At 48.6% G+C, this 15,261-nt stretch overlaps 1 protein-coding gene across 2 annotated transcripts in view; it reads left to right on the top strand.

The window, feature by feature from the left end:
• MAPKAPK3 (MAPK activated protein kinase 3) overlaps positions 1-15,261 on the top strand; it is a 96,038-nt gene that overhangs the window by 14,867 nt on the left and 65,910 nt on the right. The window contains exon 2 of one of the 2 annotated variants that reach the window (XM_069865875.1): positions 38-114. The gene's annotated coding sequence lies outside the window, so the exon portion shown is untranslated. Of the gene's footprint in view, positions 1-37; positions 115-7,499; positions 7,520-15,261 lie in introns of those variants that run through there. The other variant, XM_069865877.1, reaches the window with a different exon arrangement.

The following is a 15,261-nucleotide window of genomic DNA, read 5'->3' on the forward strand; positions in this document are numbered from 1 at the left end:
AAGTGAGGTTACCTATTTTTTGTTTTCTTTAAACCAGTTACAACAGTGTGAATGGAGTTGCAGCAACGCACGAGACTGAACAGAGTCTTCTATCAGCTGAGATTTTCACTCAAGGTAAGTCACTGCTCTGCCTTGAGGCCCTTACGCGATCAGTGTCGAGCTTTGTTCCCTGTGGTAACTGAAACCTGCAGTGCTGGGGAGTGAGGATGGCACTCTTTTATGGCTTTTCTACTCTGATGTTGGTATCTTGGGGTGCCACCAAGTGAAAAACAGTGCTTGGGGTGTGCTCAGGCAGGTGGACATTGCTGAGGCTGTTTCTGATGTGACATGTGGTGGCTACGCAGCTCCTGCTCTGCCCTCTGGGCTGGCCCTGCTGGAATGGGACTCCTTGCAGGGACTTGAGAACAAAGAGGTGTCATGCAGGGAAGGAGGGCAGCAATGCCCGAGGCTCTGCTGTCCCCTTGTGCAGTGGGCCAGAGGCGATGCCTTTGGCTGTGGTCTCTTGCTTTGCTGCATGTCTGTGTTTTTCACAATGGGTTTAGTGAACACTCGTCCCTCAGAGTTTTTCATATGACAGTGAAGAGGTGTGGTTAAAGTACAGGCGTTCCTCCCAAAGGCACCATTTTTGCGCAGAAGAGAATTTAAGGCAGCAAAGCATCACAAACCCCACAAGATGCTGCCACTACATTATAGTATCGGTCGCACAGCAGTTGTGTTCGGTTGGCTGAGGAGCCCAGAGTCAGGGACAAGCAGGAAAAGCCAATCTGACCAAAGGCAAATTGCCTTTGAAAATGAAATTCAGAGCACTTAATTGTGACTGGCTGGGATTAGGTTGACTGAAAAAAAACTACACTTTGATTAATAAATCTGTTTCCCAGTTTCTCAAAGAGCTATTTAATTGTTAGATTCCATGTGCACAGGTAAAAAATACCATTCCCTTTGTCGTTGCTGGGGTCCCCCGAGGGCAGTGGGGTCTCGGGCCCCGGCCACCAACCTGCATTACGATCAGCACTGTGTCTAATTTAGGCTCGCTCTTTTCCAGCTTACTTCTCTTTCAATCACATCCATTTCAGCAGCACTTTTTTGAGGTCCAACTCTGAAGTCCAACACCCAGTCAAAGCAGCGGGAGGGTGCTCTGCACACCAAGGAGAGCAGAGACATCCTTGCTTGGTGGGAGGGGTGGAGGTGAGTCTTAGTTGACCCAGTGGCTGTTGTGCAACCAGAGTCCTGGAATCTGCATCCTGAGAAGATAAGTGGTTGCACAAATCAGCAGGTGCAGCCTCTCTGAGTGGAAAGATTTGTGTTGCCTGGCATTCAAGAAATCATTGAGAAATCTCTGGGAGCAGAGGATTTCAGAGCTGGATTAGAAGTTGGTTGTATCTGCATGACTGTGATCTCGTTAAAAATCAATCTAAGTAAAAAGAAGATTTTCCCAACTAGTGATGTAACATAATTTACCCAAAGTTAAAAGACTTTTTGAGTTAGACTTGGGGAGTAGTACTTGGAAAAGTAGAATTGGGTATTCTTTAAGAACAGTGCTTACATGGCAAAGAACTGTGATTCTGCCCTCAGGAAAGAGGCATCTTCATAAAAGCTGATCATTGTTCAGTGAGGACAGCATGAGGAACAAAAAGCAAAAGCAATGTGGAAGGGGAGGGAGTTAAAATAAATTAGAAATGAAGTGCAGAAAACTGGAAATGAAAAGGATAATGTAAAATGATCCTTGGCTGCTATCTTCAAGGACGATAAAGAATTTAAACATTGTGCTTGAAACAGAAGAATTGTGTAAGGGCTCTTTGAAATGGAAATGGTGCAATTGTTAGTGATGATGAAAAAAGTAGAAGCATTTATTAAGTATTTCTGATCTGTGTTTGGTGACAGCAGAATAATATGCTGGAATCACAGGAGGATAATGAATTAATTTCTAAATTATTAAGCCTCAAGAAGGAAGTATTCTAAAACACTGACTAGTAATAAGCAGTTTAGAAAGTACATATTCAGATAACTGTCAGGCAAGAGCCCTGGTGGAGATGCCAGGATGATGGGTGGTTTGCAGATGGTAGTTTTTAATACTGGGGGAATCCAGGACACTGGATTTTTTTGCTGGGGTTTCAATATGCCAAAAGGGAAACTGGATTAGTCAAGCAAAACAGTCTGTGGGGAGTCCAGAGGGAAGGACTTCTTCCTTGGCTGCTTCTTTGTGTGTGGGCTTGGGGACAAGCCCCTGGGGAGATGATCCCTTTATGTACCTGTGGGGTGTCTGGCCTCTCTTGTGACTCTTACAGCACAGAATGACACTTCAGCTTCTTTAGGAACAGGTTGTTCAGAGTCATCTAATCAAAAGAAAAAGGCTCTGGGTCAAAAAAGGTTTGAGAGGGAAGTGAGGAGCCTGAGATTCAAAGCCATCCTCCCCCAAAGCAGTGTCAGGTTTGGATTAGTGCTCAGTGGGAGGTAGTAGCGTGCTGGTTATTCCTGGATATCCTCTCCACCACTGAGCTCCTGCCTACTTAGCAGTTCATTTCCTTTGGAACGGTTCTGAAGGATGGTGCAGATGCTGAATCGGTAGCTCCTCTTTTGCTGGGCTAGGAAGGGAGCATGGAGTGTGCGCAGCATCGAGCCTCCCTGCTAAAGAAAAGGCCTGCTCACCGTTCAGCTTCCGTGCTTGCTGTGACACTGTCCCGCTGCAGGGCTCGGCCCACTCTGTAGACAGCACGCCTGGGACCTTTGCACCCGCTCCCAAGAAGGATTTATAGGATTAACTCTGTGAAGGTCTTTTCTGCGTGCTGGCTGTGCCTCCACTGGGCTGCTAACCAGAGCTTGCCTGCTGTGGGATCAAGGCCTGGATGAGATGCAAAAGCGCAGGCTGCTCCTTTGTCACAAACTGGAGCATGAAGGTGTGAGGTGTTGCCCAAGGGAGCTCTTCAAGGACACGTGAAAGGCACCCTGAGTGCCGCTTACCTGCCAGTGCCTTCAAGCTCCTCGTGCAAAAGCTTGCAGCTTTCAGAAAAGCCGATCCAAAGGAACAAGAAGGCGAGGCTGAGGGTGAAGCGTTAAACTAGTTCATGTGCCGATTCTGCTTGTCTCTCGGTCTGCGCAGTCTCTGCCTCCCCACCAGCTGCTCAGCCTCTATCACTGCTCTGCTGCCCTCAGCCCCAGTGGGTTCTCCACAATGGCAGAGGCAGTGATTCCCCTGCAGTTTCCTAAACCTTGCCTTGCAGGAAGGTAGCTCTGCTTTCCCTAAAACCCTAGAGTGCATTTCCCTGAATTGTAGTTGACATGCAGTTTTCAAACGTGCTTGTGTCTCCAGTGAGTGTTTCGTAATTTAAGAGTAAATGATTCCTTCTCGGTTTTCTTCTAGGAACTGCTTCTCCCCATGCATATTGGAGAGGCTGGTGCGTTGCTAGGTGAACTCCAAGGTCAGAGCAGTTTCTGCACTCACGCTTTGTAGTTTGCACCTCATGTTATTCGTCACCGTTCATTACAACTAAGATTCTCAGCCTAATCTTTTTTCTGTCCTATCAAGCTGGTAACTGTAATGATGATGCGAAAGCAATATTAATTATTAGATGAGTGGAAAGAACAGAACTAGAAATGGAATGACAAATGGAATTATTAATATTCATGGAAGCTTAGTTATGCTGTGATGTTTTGTAGGCCTGCATTGAAAAATATCTGCACCACGCAAGAAACAATTTCCCTGCTGCATCTTTGCATAATCAGTTCTTGGTATCTGGAGCTGTGAGTGACTAGATTTTGGATTCAGCTTTAGAGCCCAGCGCTGCGTTTCTGCCGCAGGGTGACAGCAGGGAGGGGAGCTGGGCCCTTCCTTCTCGGCTGGCAGGCCTCTGGGTAAATCAGAGGCACAGTGGCTGGATTAAATTTGTGCTACTGTTGTCTGGTTCCCAGATGCTTTTCCTCTTCCTTACGTTCTCACTTTCTCAGCTCTGTCCTCACCTCCTGCCTCCCGCAGCAGCCAGGAGTGGGAATGCAGTGCATGAAACCAGTGCAGGGGAACTCATCATCTTTTTATCTTATCTGTCTCGGTGCTGTAGAGATCCTATGTTATTCAGGAATAATTTGCCAAGAGAAGTCAGTAGTTTTGGCATGTGGGAACCTAAAACTTCTTTGGCAAAAGCCATTTGGAGGCTTTTATTGGGGCAGACAGCACGTGCCGGGCTGCTCCATCTGCATGCAGCACAGTTCCAGACAGCAAGAGCAGGAGGTGGGGAGGCACGACTGACCTCTTCAAGGGCACTGCCAAAGCTAGACAACACTGCTCCCACATGTATTTAAAAACTAATCGGAAGCTCTGCATCGATGTCTTTGCCTGTCCTGACCTGCACCGGGAGGCCTGAGTGATGATGTTGTAGAAATACATAAAAGTGGAGCTCCCTTTCCCTAGCTGCCAGCTGATGGCTTTGACAGTTTCTGAAGCATTTCAGCACTTTTTAAATGCCTGACTGTCTGCTCACAGGATGTTCTCTTTGTCTTATTCTTCTGGCTGTTAGGTTAGAATACAAAGAGGAGGTTTTTCTAATAATATGAAACCTGGTGCCAGAAAATAAAAGATATTTTTCAATGTAATTCTCCTATTCAGCCCCTCAGTAAAAACTAGAAGATGGTGGAGGATGGAAAATGGAGTCTTCTAGTTCACCTTGTAAGACCTATTAATAGAGAATTCGAACAAGAGTGGTGCCACTAGCTCCTGCCCTGGTTCCTTGCTCTGTTGTTCCGTGCTGCTGCAGCTGATTGCTGCCTGCTTTGCGCAGCTTGTGGGCTGGATTTCTTTCAGTCCCTCCTTTCTCTACCTGTGTTTCTGTGTTGGTGTTCACAAAAGCCACTGACACACACAAACCAGCATTATTGCAGAGATACCTCAGACCTGTCATTTTCTCCATCCGTTAAGGATGGGATCCGAGGCTGTTCTTATTACACAGTGAATCGCCAGACGGTGAGAGCTGCATCTGCTCAGTAATTCCTTGTACATGGGCTGCACACTCCAAAGTGTTTCATGCAATCCCTAGCCCAGGTCACTGCAAAGCCACATTTAATTTAAACAAGGGTACATTCAGCTGGTCAACAAGTGTTTGGAGTTTAAAGTCTTAGCGGTTTCCTCCTGCCTCCATGGGGCTGATTACCACACATTCCTTTCTTTTAATTTCAGCCCTCTGCAGTTCTAGGAAAAGGCCCTTGATTAAGTACTGAGAAACCAGTCTATTTGCGGGTCTAATTCTGTTGCTTCAGTTACATTACTGTATGCTAAATATAGGAAGGCACCAAGCAAATCCCAGTTCCTGGACTGAACAGGGTGTTCAAGAGGACTGTTCAAATTTAAATGGTGTGACTTGGGCCTCTTGAATTCTAGCTAATGAACCTATTTCTCACCAAGAATAAATCAGCACATCTCCATTGATTTCCAGGCGAGTAACTGGGTCATCACAGTTTTGCACAGCTAAAAATGAGCCTAGTGCCCGACTCTTCGCTTCCCGTTTCTAATTGAAGGTAGCAGAGATAAATGGTGTGTCATGCTGGTGGGGGCAGCAGTCCCGGGAGGACAGCAGAGTGCTTCATTTTGTAACTGGTGTCAGAGAAGCTAGAAATCCACAAGTGGAAGATGTTCAGCATCCTGTAAACGGGTCTCGTACCTTGCTGCTGACTCTATATTGTGTTTGGTGCTGTTCCCTGGGTTTGGGGGCTTTTCTATATAGCCCTGAAACCCGTGAAAGATAACGAGGAAGTCTGCTTGTCTTCTAAATGTTTGTGTGGCCTTGGCATTGCAGGGAACTTCAGTCTCATAGAATCATGGAATGGTTTGGGGTGGAAAAAACCTCAAAGCCCATGCAGTTCCAACCCCCCGCCATGGGCAGAGACACCTCCCACTGGATCAGGCTGCTCAAAGCCTGTGTAACCATGCAGGTTTGCATTTTTCTTCTGTCCAGCTAGTGAAAAAACCCACCCTACTGAAAAAGCCGCAGCATTTTAAGTGCATGGGACCCTTGTAATAGGCAAGAGACTGATTGTGCTGGAGACAGGAGCCTTATCTGCCAAGCAGCTACCGTGTATCTCAGGGAGCAGCTTCTTCTGCAGCGCCTGGGTGGCAGCACGCCACGGCCCTGTCCCGGAGTGACCACTCGTTGGGCTGAGCCCCCGTGAGGCCCATTCATTCCTGCCTTGTTGGCTGAGACTCTTGACATGGGAGTTGGTCTGCTGGGTACCAACACGTGTCACAGGCTGGCTCTTGTTCTTCTGCAGGGCCAGGCTTGATTCTGTACAAAAGACAGTGTGAATTCTCATCCAGCTGTGCTGCTGACAGCAAACGCTGCAGTAGAGTTTCTCCCTCTGTTCACAACTCGGTGCAGCTGCCTTGAATTTCTAGGGCAGCTTGTGGGGAAGAGTGAAACAAACTGGGTCTGATTCCTGTTTTCCTTTGCCGTGTGCCTTAAGGCCGTCCTCATTCCTCCCTGCTGGTGACTGCTCTGTTTCCCCGAATCTTGTTCAGAGTTCTATACCTACAAGCTAGACGCTTGTCATTTCTAAAAGATGGTTTGTTTCCACTGTAAAATAGCAGTGAGCTTACTGTCTGCTCCCTTCGCAGTCAGCCAGGCTGGGAGAAATCCAAGTATCCAACCATCCCTTGGAATTTGTGTTGCATGAAGATAAAGCAGCCAAAAATAGTTTCCACAAGCTGAATGGTTCTATAGCTTTCTGTGTTTTTCTGATAGGAAAATGTTAAGAAGTACAGTAGGTCATGCCCTGAGCTGAGCAAAATCACGAGGCGTGTGGGGGCTCACGGAGAGGAGCTTATCATTTATTTATTTGATTAACTTAACCTCTCTCAGTTTGAGAATCGCCTGCAGTTTTCTTGCGTTGCTCTTATGTTTATTTGATAAAAGGAAAAAAAACCAACCCAGCTGTACCCTGAGGAGTTAGAGATGCTGAAAGAGGCTTTTGGGGAGGGGAGGAGGGAGAGAGGAGAGTTTGCACAGCTCTGCCAGAGCCTTATTTTTTCCTGCCTTCCAAGAACAGGGCTGTGTTCCATCCCCTGCCGCCCCCTCAGCTGGTGCTGGGAAGAGCAGCTGAGTTTAGCTCACTGTTCCTGGAAGTCACTGAGCATCGAGAAACCAGCATTTTCTGTAGCAGCCTCTGCTTGAATGGAAAAGATGAGCTGATCTGCATCCCTGGTTCGCTAGCTTGGGTTAACCCTTGCTGCACCAAGAGAGGCCACAAAGGCTTTAATGGAATCTTTTAGAAAGCAACAAAGGCTTTCTTCATTCTGTGTCTGGAAGCCCCTCTGAAATACCATGTCACGTCATCATCTAAATGTACCCCTGATGTAATTCAGGTTCTCTAGACTCGTGCTAGGAGCACATTTTACCTTTTTACCCTGCCTAGCAGAACTGAAGCACGAGCAGCAATTCAGCCAGGCAGGCTGCTCCGGTGGTGTCCGTGTTCTCCCTGGGGTAAGGAGCATGCAAAGAACTTCGCAGCCACAGGCTCCTCCAGAATGGTCCTGGTTAAGGTAGATCTTGAGAGGGTAATCACAGCATGGTGCTGTGCACTGATGCACAGACTGTTTGAGAATGTGCTTGTAGAGCTGTATAGACTGTGCCATAGGGTGAATTCCAGTCAGTTAAATGAAATTCCTGACATAGGGGGCTGCATTCCTGTTACTGATAGAGAGGAGAGTTTGTACTTCATAATCTTATGATTTGGATTCTACTTCTTGAAGCATGAGTGGGGCCAAACACTGCTCTCTGATGCCTCAGTTTCCCCTGTGTGTTGTGTAGGATGTTGTGACCCTGTGGTTCACCTGGGGGCCGTGAGGTTTGGTGATGCCTGTGGGTCTCTAGGCAGAGTTCTCTCTGGAAACACAAACCATTACTGGGTCACTGGAAATGCACCGGCTCATTTGCTTCTCTCTTCAGGCTGACTCAAAGCTTATTATTCCACAGCTATGACTGTCGCAGCCATAGCCTCGGTGCCAAATGTATCCGAGTCTGATGGCTGTGATTAATCTGATGAGATCCAGGAAACAGCTTAAGGTGGCCAGAACAGAGCAGTAGCAGGCATTTCTATTGCTATTTCTGTGGATGCAGTTGGCCAAAGACGAGCAGTCGAAAGGCTTTTCTCTTCCAATGTTTTGGGATTTCTACATTCAGCTGAGAAAGAAAATCCCCCTTTTTCCTCTCTGTACCTGAAACTGGCTTAGACTTCTCACTTGACACAGGTCATCAGGTTGATTTGGGTCAGCCTGGGGGCTTTGTTTCCTCAGTCAGGCTCTGATGAGGACTGGCCTCTGATTTCAGCTGCTCGGTGCATTCATCTGGGAAAGCAAACAAACCCACCGGGAAGGCCACCCTGGGCATCTGTCAGAGCGCACACAAAGGAGGGGTTGATGAGAAGGGGTCGAGGTAACCTCTGATGTCAAAATCACTCTTTCTAAGCTGGCACTGGTAACTGCTTGCAACAAGATGACTTTTAAAAATGGGTTTTGTGCCTGTGCAGGGTTTGTCGAAGCGGCTGATTGTTTTGCTGGCATAAAGGGCTGAGGCACTGGGGTCTCATGACTCTGCTTTGCCCTATCCTCTACGCTGAAGGGATTTACTGCTGTTCAAGTTCCAGGTCACATAGCCAGCAACCTGTAGTGTTACAAGGCAGAGAAGAGACTGTGCTAAGTGAATCCTGTCTGAAAGCATGGCCTCTTGGGTGGGAAGGCTCCACAGAGACCTTAGAGCAGCTTCCAGCATAGAAAGGGGCTCCAGGAAAGCTGGGGAGGGACTTTTTTCCAAGGGTATGGAGTGATAGGATGAGGGGGAATAGCTTTAAATTGGAAGGGGAAAGATTTAGAATAGACTTTAGGCAGAAATGCTTCACAATGATGGTGGGGAGGCCCTGGCCCAGCTGCCCAGAGCAGGGGTGGCTGCCCCATCCCTGGAGGGGTTCAAGGCCAGGTTGGATGGGGCTTGGAGCCCCTGATCCAGTGGGAGGTGTCCCTGCCCGTGGCAGGGGTGGGACTGGATGGGCTTTGAGGTCCCTTTCAGCCCAATCCTTCCCCCTGGCAGTGCCATGGAAGTGCTGTGGTTTGGTTAGCTGCCTGGATAGACAGTGGCAGGGAGGTTTTTTCTACTCAACCACGTGTTTCTGCGAAGTGTAAAGGCAGGGTGCAGGCTGCCCACTGCTGCTGGTGTCTGCAGAGGTGCTGAAGGTGCTGCCATGAGCGGTTCCCTGCATGTGCTGTTCAGCCCTTCTGCTGCGTGTGGTCTCATCTTGGTTTGTGCTGATTCTTGCTAAAGCGTGGGAAGTTGCCAGAACAGCGATGCTCATGCTGCTGATGAGCCTGCAAAAGTTTATTTCAGCTGTCTCATTTCTTGGAATTGATCTGGGCCAGGCAGCATCTTGAAAAACATTAACTAGAAAAATAAGCTTTTCAACCTGATGCTTTCCTATTAGCACAGGTTCAAAGGATAAAACAGAGGCACTGCAAAAGAGTGCAGGCATCTCATGTGGTGTGGAAGTGTCAGCAGCTGAGTCAGGCTCACAAAACATCATTTAAACAGAAACTGGAGAGTACCTGCTTGGCTGGATATAGCATTATCACTGTCCTGTGCCCATGAGATGTGTGAGTGTCTGCAGGGGCTGAAGAGCTAACACACTTATAAGTAATGACAATGGAATAAGAAGGATACAGAACTGGTGGAATGAGTCCAGAGAAGGCCACGAAGATTAACTGAGTGCTGGAGCACCTCTGCTATAAGGTCAAGCTGAAAGAGTTGGGGCTGCTTAGCCTGGAGAAGAGAAGGCTTCAGGGAGACCTTAGAGCAGCTTCTGGTACTAAAAGGAGCTCCAGGAAGGCTTGTGAGGAACTTTTTCCAAGGGCATGGAGTGAGAGGATGAGGAGAGAATGTCTTTAAACTGGGAGGGACCTCAAATCCCATGCAGTTCCAATCCCCTGCCATGGGCAGAGACATCTCCCGCTGGATCAGGGGCTCCAAGCCCCATCCAGCCTGGCCTTGAATGCTTTGAGGAATGGGGCAGCCACCACTGCTCTGGGCATCCTGGGCCAGGGCCTATCCACTGTCATCATGGAGAATTTCTTCCTAATGTCTAATTTACATCTTCACCCTTCCAATTTAAAGCTATTCCCCTTTGTCCTATACTCCATGCCCCTGGAAAAAGTCCCTCCCCAGCTTTCCTGGAGTCTCTTTCCCTACTGGAAGCTGCTCTAAGGTCACCCTGAAGCCTTCTCTTCTCCAGACTGAATAACGGGTTCCTCTGTGGCTTTTAAGCAGTTATGTCCCTTCACACTCTGTGCACGAAGAACAAATAGACTAAACAAGAGGTTTGCCAGGTCTTTGCTGTGCCCTTGATAAATTCAGTGCTTCTGTAGCTCCTCGTTCTTCTGACAGCACAGGCAGGGAGCTCAGCATCCCCCTTCCCATGCGATGAGCTCACAGGGAGCTGCCTCAGTTTATTCTAAGAAATCAGCTAATGTACAGTACTCAGCAGCAGCACCCCTCCCTCCCCTGGGAGGATCAGCAGAATTAGGATGTGCAGTGAGTTATCTTGGGGATTACACAATCTTATCACCTCCTCCAGGGCACTGGGGAGCAGCCAGCACCGGGCGCCCTGAGTCACGCTTCCCCCTGCGACGTGGTGCAGGTTTCCTGACTCACTTCCTCCCAGGACTTCTGTTTCCTTAGTTCTCTGCACCAATATCACAAGCCATAAAATGTGACAAGTGACAGGGAAGTCGAGGCAGCCGTGCCCTCCAAGCCGGCATAGCGCCTGCCCTGTCCCTGTCTGTCCCAGCTGTGGGTGGGAGGGCAGTGATGCTCGCGGGTGGCGTTGGGAAGAGCTCCTCTCTGCTCAGTGCTGGGAGTGGGCAGAGCTGCTGTGGCACAAATCCTGCCCCGGGAGCTCGCTGGTTGCTAGAAGCAGATCTTCAGGCAGTGGTGATGGGCTTGCCTTGCTGCTGGCTCCTTGACAGCTTCCACAGCCTGACTGCTCTCCAGCATCGGGGATGTTCTGGTAGTTGTTAGCTCTCTGCATACTTAGTGTCTTTCTTTGTGCCTCTGGCATTGGATTCATAATTCTCTCTTGTGATGAGACAGTCCATGATTTTCTTTTTTTTTTTTTAAGATGATTTTCAGCCCCTGTAGTGACAGGGAGAGCTTGGGAAATGTGCCTCTTTAAAAGGTCAGCAGTCTGAAGGCCAGGAACCGGCCACACGCAGCCATTCCACCCTGACACCCTCACTGCCAACATTTCAGTCTATTGGTTTCTTGGCTTCTGGGTTCGGAGCGCTTGGAATAAGCCTCGTGTCACTCGCTCACCTACTCAGTGGAGTGGGAGGGGAGCGTGGAGTTACTGGAATAGCTGTCTCTTCAATACCTGGAAAAACTCTTTCTCTCTGCATCACAGCCCAGTTTTAGAGAGCAAATTAAGTTCAAGTTGCCAGTCATTCCCAGGACTCAATTTTGTCAAGGCTTTCTATGAGAGAAAGGATCTGCATGGGGCCTGAAAGGTCCTGCTTATCTCCACAGTGGCCTGACCAGCAACACGCGTTTCCAGGACGTGCTGATAGGAAGCCCAAGCCTGGTTTGGGGAGCACTCCCACGCCGAGCTCTAGATCAGGCTGCAGCAGCCGGCGGGCTTCCTGACATCGGCCCTGATACCGCCTGTCTGGGCCTTTACCTCGGTAGCACCAAGTCATCCCAGTGACCCGCTAGCTTGTGCCTCCTTGCCTCAGAGAACAAGCCGAAGTGAAAAGCCCTTTCCATTTTGTTCAGGGTGTCTGCTCTGGAAACCCTAGGAGGAGCTTAAAAGAGAGTGGATGTGCACCCCTGGTCCCATGTTTATTTCTGTGCTGGTAGATTGGCCGAAAGACAGGAGGGGGAAGCGTGACTGTATGAGATGCCGTGTAGGGCTCCTTCCTGCTGCCCAGGATGGGTGTTGTTAAGTGAAGATTTATTCATGCTGGTTAGTGAATACCTTGTCACAGGGAACTGGATATGGATTAATTCTTTGGGAAGTTCGGCTTTCTGTACAGGTCAATAGGATGCATTCTGCTTCACAAGTTCTCCCTTTACAAGGGATGAAATGCTTTAACCTGGGTTTAGCAGTTAGTTTTCTGTTACTCAGACAGCAAAGGTCACAGAAAGGGCTTTTGTTCCCTTTCTTCCTTTCCTAGCAGGAGCATACACTGCTCATCTTATCTCCGAATAGCCCAGGAATGCCATATCCCAGTGGCGAGGGCCCTGCGCCTCAGCCAGGAGAGAACAGGCATGTTTTTCCACTCAATTACAGGTGTACAAAGCCAGGAGTACTCATGCAAGAATCACAAAGTCAAGTACTAGTTGGACAGTCTTACAAGAAGGCACAATACCAAACGTTCCCCAGCTTTATGCTTTCAGAAGGGGAAAGAAAGAGAGCCTGCAGCACAGCTGTGTTTGGAGAACAGGAGTAGCAGCATTGGCCTCTGCTTTGGGCAGAGGAAGATGGGCTTGGGAGTCTCAGTGGCTGAGGTAAAGGAGGGCTCTATTGTGGAGCATCCCAGCGAGTGTTGGGTTTCTTGTGGTCCAAAGGAGGGATTACAGATGTGGTCAGGTCTTAATTCTGAGCGTGTGAGAAGCCTGGCATCTCCTCTCGGAAATACGTAGTGGCTGATTACTGTGCCCAATCTTGTGTGCATGATGTGACTGTGTTTTTCTGTTTATTTTCACCCTCCACTTACTGACCTACAGTCTTTGGCCTTTAAACTAAACAGCTATAGAGTTATGGAATGGTTTGAGTTGGAAGGGACCTCAAAGCCCATCCAGTTCCAACTCTCCTGCTGTAGGCAGGGACACCTCCCACTGGATCAGGGGCTCCAAGCCCCATCCAACCTGGCCTTGAACACCTCCAGGGATGGGGCAGCCACCCCTGCTCTGGGCAACCTGGGCCAGGGCCTCCCCACCATCATTGTGAAGAATTTCTGCCTAAAGTCTATTCTAAGTCTTTCCCCTTCCAATTTAAAGCTATTCCCCCTCATCCTATCACTCCATACCCTTGGGAAAAAAGTCCCTCCCCAGCTTTCCTGGAGCCCCTTTCAGTGCTGGAAGCTGCTCTAAGGTCTCTGTGGAGCCTTCTCTTCTCCAGGCTGAACAACCCCAACTCTCTCAGCCTGACCCCATAGCAGAGGTGCTCCAGCCCTTGGATTATCTTTGTAGCCCTCCTCTGGACCTGTTCCAACAGAAAGAGTCCTTACTTGGTGACTCATGCAATCTAAATAATGTGAGATAAAACCACAACAGATAAAACGCGGGGCACGAATGGAAGGAAAGGTTAGAGAGAGGACAATTGAGACGTAAACCCATTTCTTGAACTAATTTAATTTTTTTTTCACTGGAAGAGGAAGTGGGGAGAGGACATTCCTTGGAGGCTTGCACACAGTTTGTGGATCTGGCCAGAATGGAGCCCTTTGCCCAGCTGCTCCAGTGCCTCGGGCTGCTCAACCTGCAACAGGGGAAAGTCTGCGCAGCAAACAAAAGGCGGCTTTGACGTCAGGCACTGGGAGCGTTGCCCTGACACTGGGAGGTGGAGCGCAGGAAGGAATCCACAGCTAATAGGCTCTGGACTGGAGTGCACTTTGGCAGAGGGACAGCTACTACCCCTTCTTTCCAGGAATAATATTGTTTATTTCTACCTCTCTCTCTGGCCAAAGTTACCCCGATCAAGTTTCGCTTCACCTGTCTCAGCCATAAATTCATCAGAGCCCAGGAAAAATCTAATCCACAGACCCCTGTTCTCCATATCCTCTTCCCCGAAGAGCTACGCTGCGTATTTGTTTTGTGTCTTTGCTTTGATGAGTTCATGGCCGCAGCTTTCTCTCCTGAAGCTTTTGCTGGAGCCGTGGAATAAACACACACGGTTTGCTGGGTTTGGTGTGGCTGCAGGCGTGGGGGTAGGTGTTGAAGCACCATCCCTGCCTGCGGAGGAGGGATGGCCCCGCAGCTGCGTGCACCTACATAGAATCGACTGTGGGCTTCTAAGAGCAGGTATTTCTGGTTTGCGCAAAGGGCTCTGTCCTGCAGACAAAAGTGTAGTTCTGGGAAGTTCTAAAGTGTCGCAATGCAATGCAGTAACAACCTGAGGTTCGGTGGATTTGTTGCACTGACTGGCTCTGGATTCCTTTAAAAAGACACTATTTTTACATCTGTTTCAGGTTGCCAGTCTTTCCTGGGCAGACTTGAAAAACTGTTGAGTCACAGACCAAACCTTTAGTAAACTGTCCCGTATTTTCCATTTTATTCATCCTTCCAAGTGCTGCAGTTCAGATCAGTGTGTATTTGCTCCCTGGATATTTAGGAAAGTTGTGGAGCTGAATCCCAGCCTCTGGAGGGGATGCAAATGCACTCTCAAGGGTAGCTGCATTTGGCTGTGGATGAGCTGGGAGGAGATGGAGGAGAACTTTATGACCAGCTCTTTTTGTTTTGGTATTTTTGGAGTTAAATTCATCCCTTTTAAAATACATGAGTTCATTTTTCCACTTGTGGGCAGCTATTCCAGATTGCCTCTGGTGAGATGGGAGTTGCTTTACGATGTTGGTGGTCATTTGCTTCCCCCTCCTGCCTCCAATTTGAGTTCTAAAATCATGGACATTATCTATGCCCAAAAAGAAAAAAGTTTAAACTGAGTGTTTGGCAATTCCTCAGATAGGAAGATGTAAGAGGGGTTGTTTTTTCCTCCTAGTTCCTAGTACAAGCCTGTTGCTCTCATCTTACAACACACATGTGAGGCTCGGTGAGCTTTCAAGCTTGGTTAAGAGCTGTCTGTCATTCTCTCTGTACTTCCCTAATCCGCATTCCTCACTGCGTATGTGTTGCAAGAGTTTCTTTGTGTGTCATTCTACACAGAAGCCAGATCCCAAGAAGCAGCAGAAAGCTTCTTTTGAAAAAAGAGTTTCCTTTTACAATCTCTCGCCCCTGCTGTGCGATCGGGTAGTTGGCAGATGAGCGATTCTGCTCTTGTCTTGTCTGATTTCCTGGAAGAGCCCGGCTGCTGGCTGGAGTGACCGTAGGAAGGAGGATGGGAGGGACTGTCTTGCAAAAAGAGTGGTGGCAGATGAGTGTTAAGAGAGAAGAGAGAGTTCTTGGAGCTAGTTTGGTTTCCCCAGCCTTCCTAAGAAAAGGAGGAGAATGAATGCAGCTCTCCAGTGCTGTTCTGTTCCAGCTGCTTCCTGCCCTTCCAGCTCAATGTTTCCATGTTGAGCAACAGAGAAGA

This window comes from Phaenicophaeus curvirostris, chromosome 11 (assembly GCF_032191515.1).
Source record: "Phaenicophaeus curvirostris isolate KB17595 chromosome 11, BPBGC_Pcur_1.0, whole genome shotgun sequence".
Taxonomy (NCBI): Eukaryota; Metazoa; Chordata; class Aves; order Cuculiformes; family Cuculidae; genus Phaenicophaeus; species Phaenicophaeus curvirostris.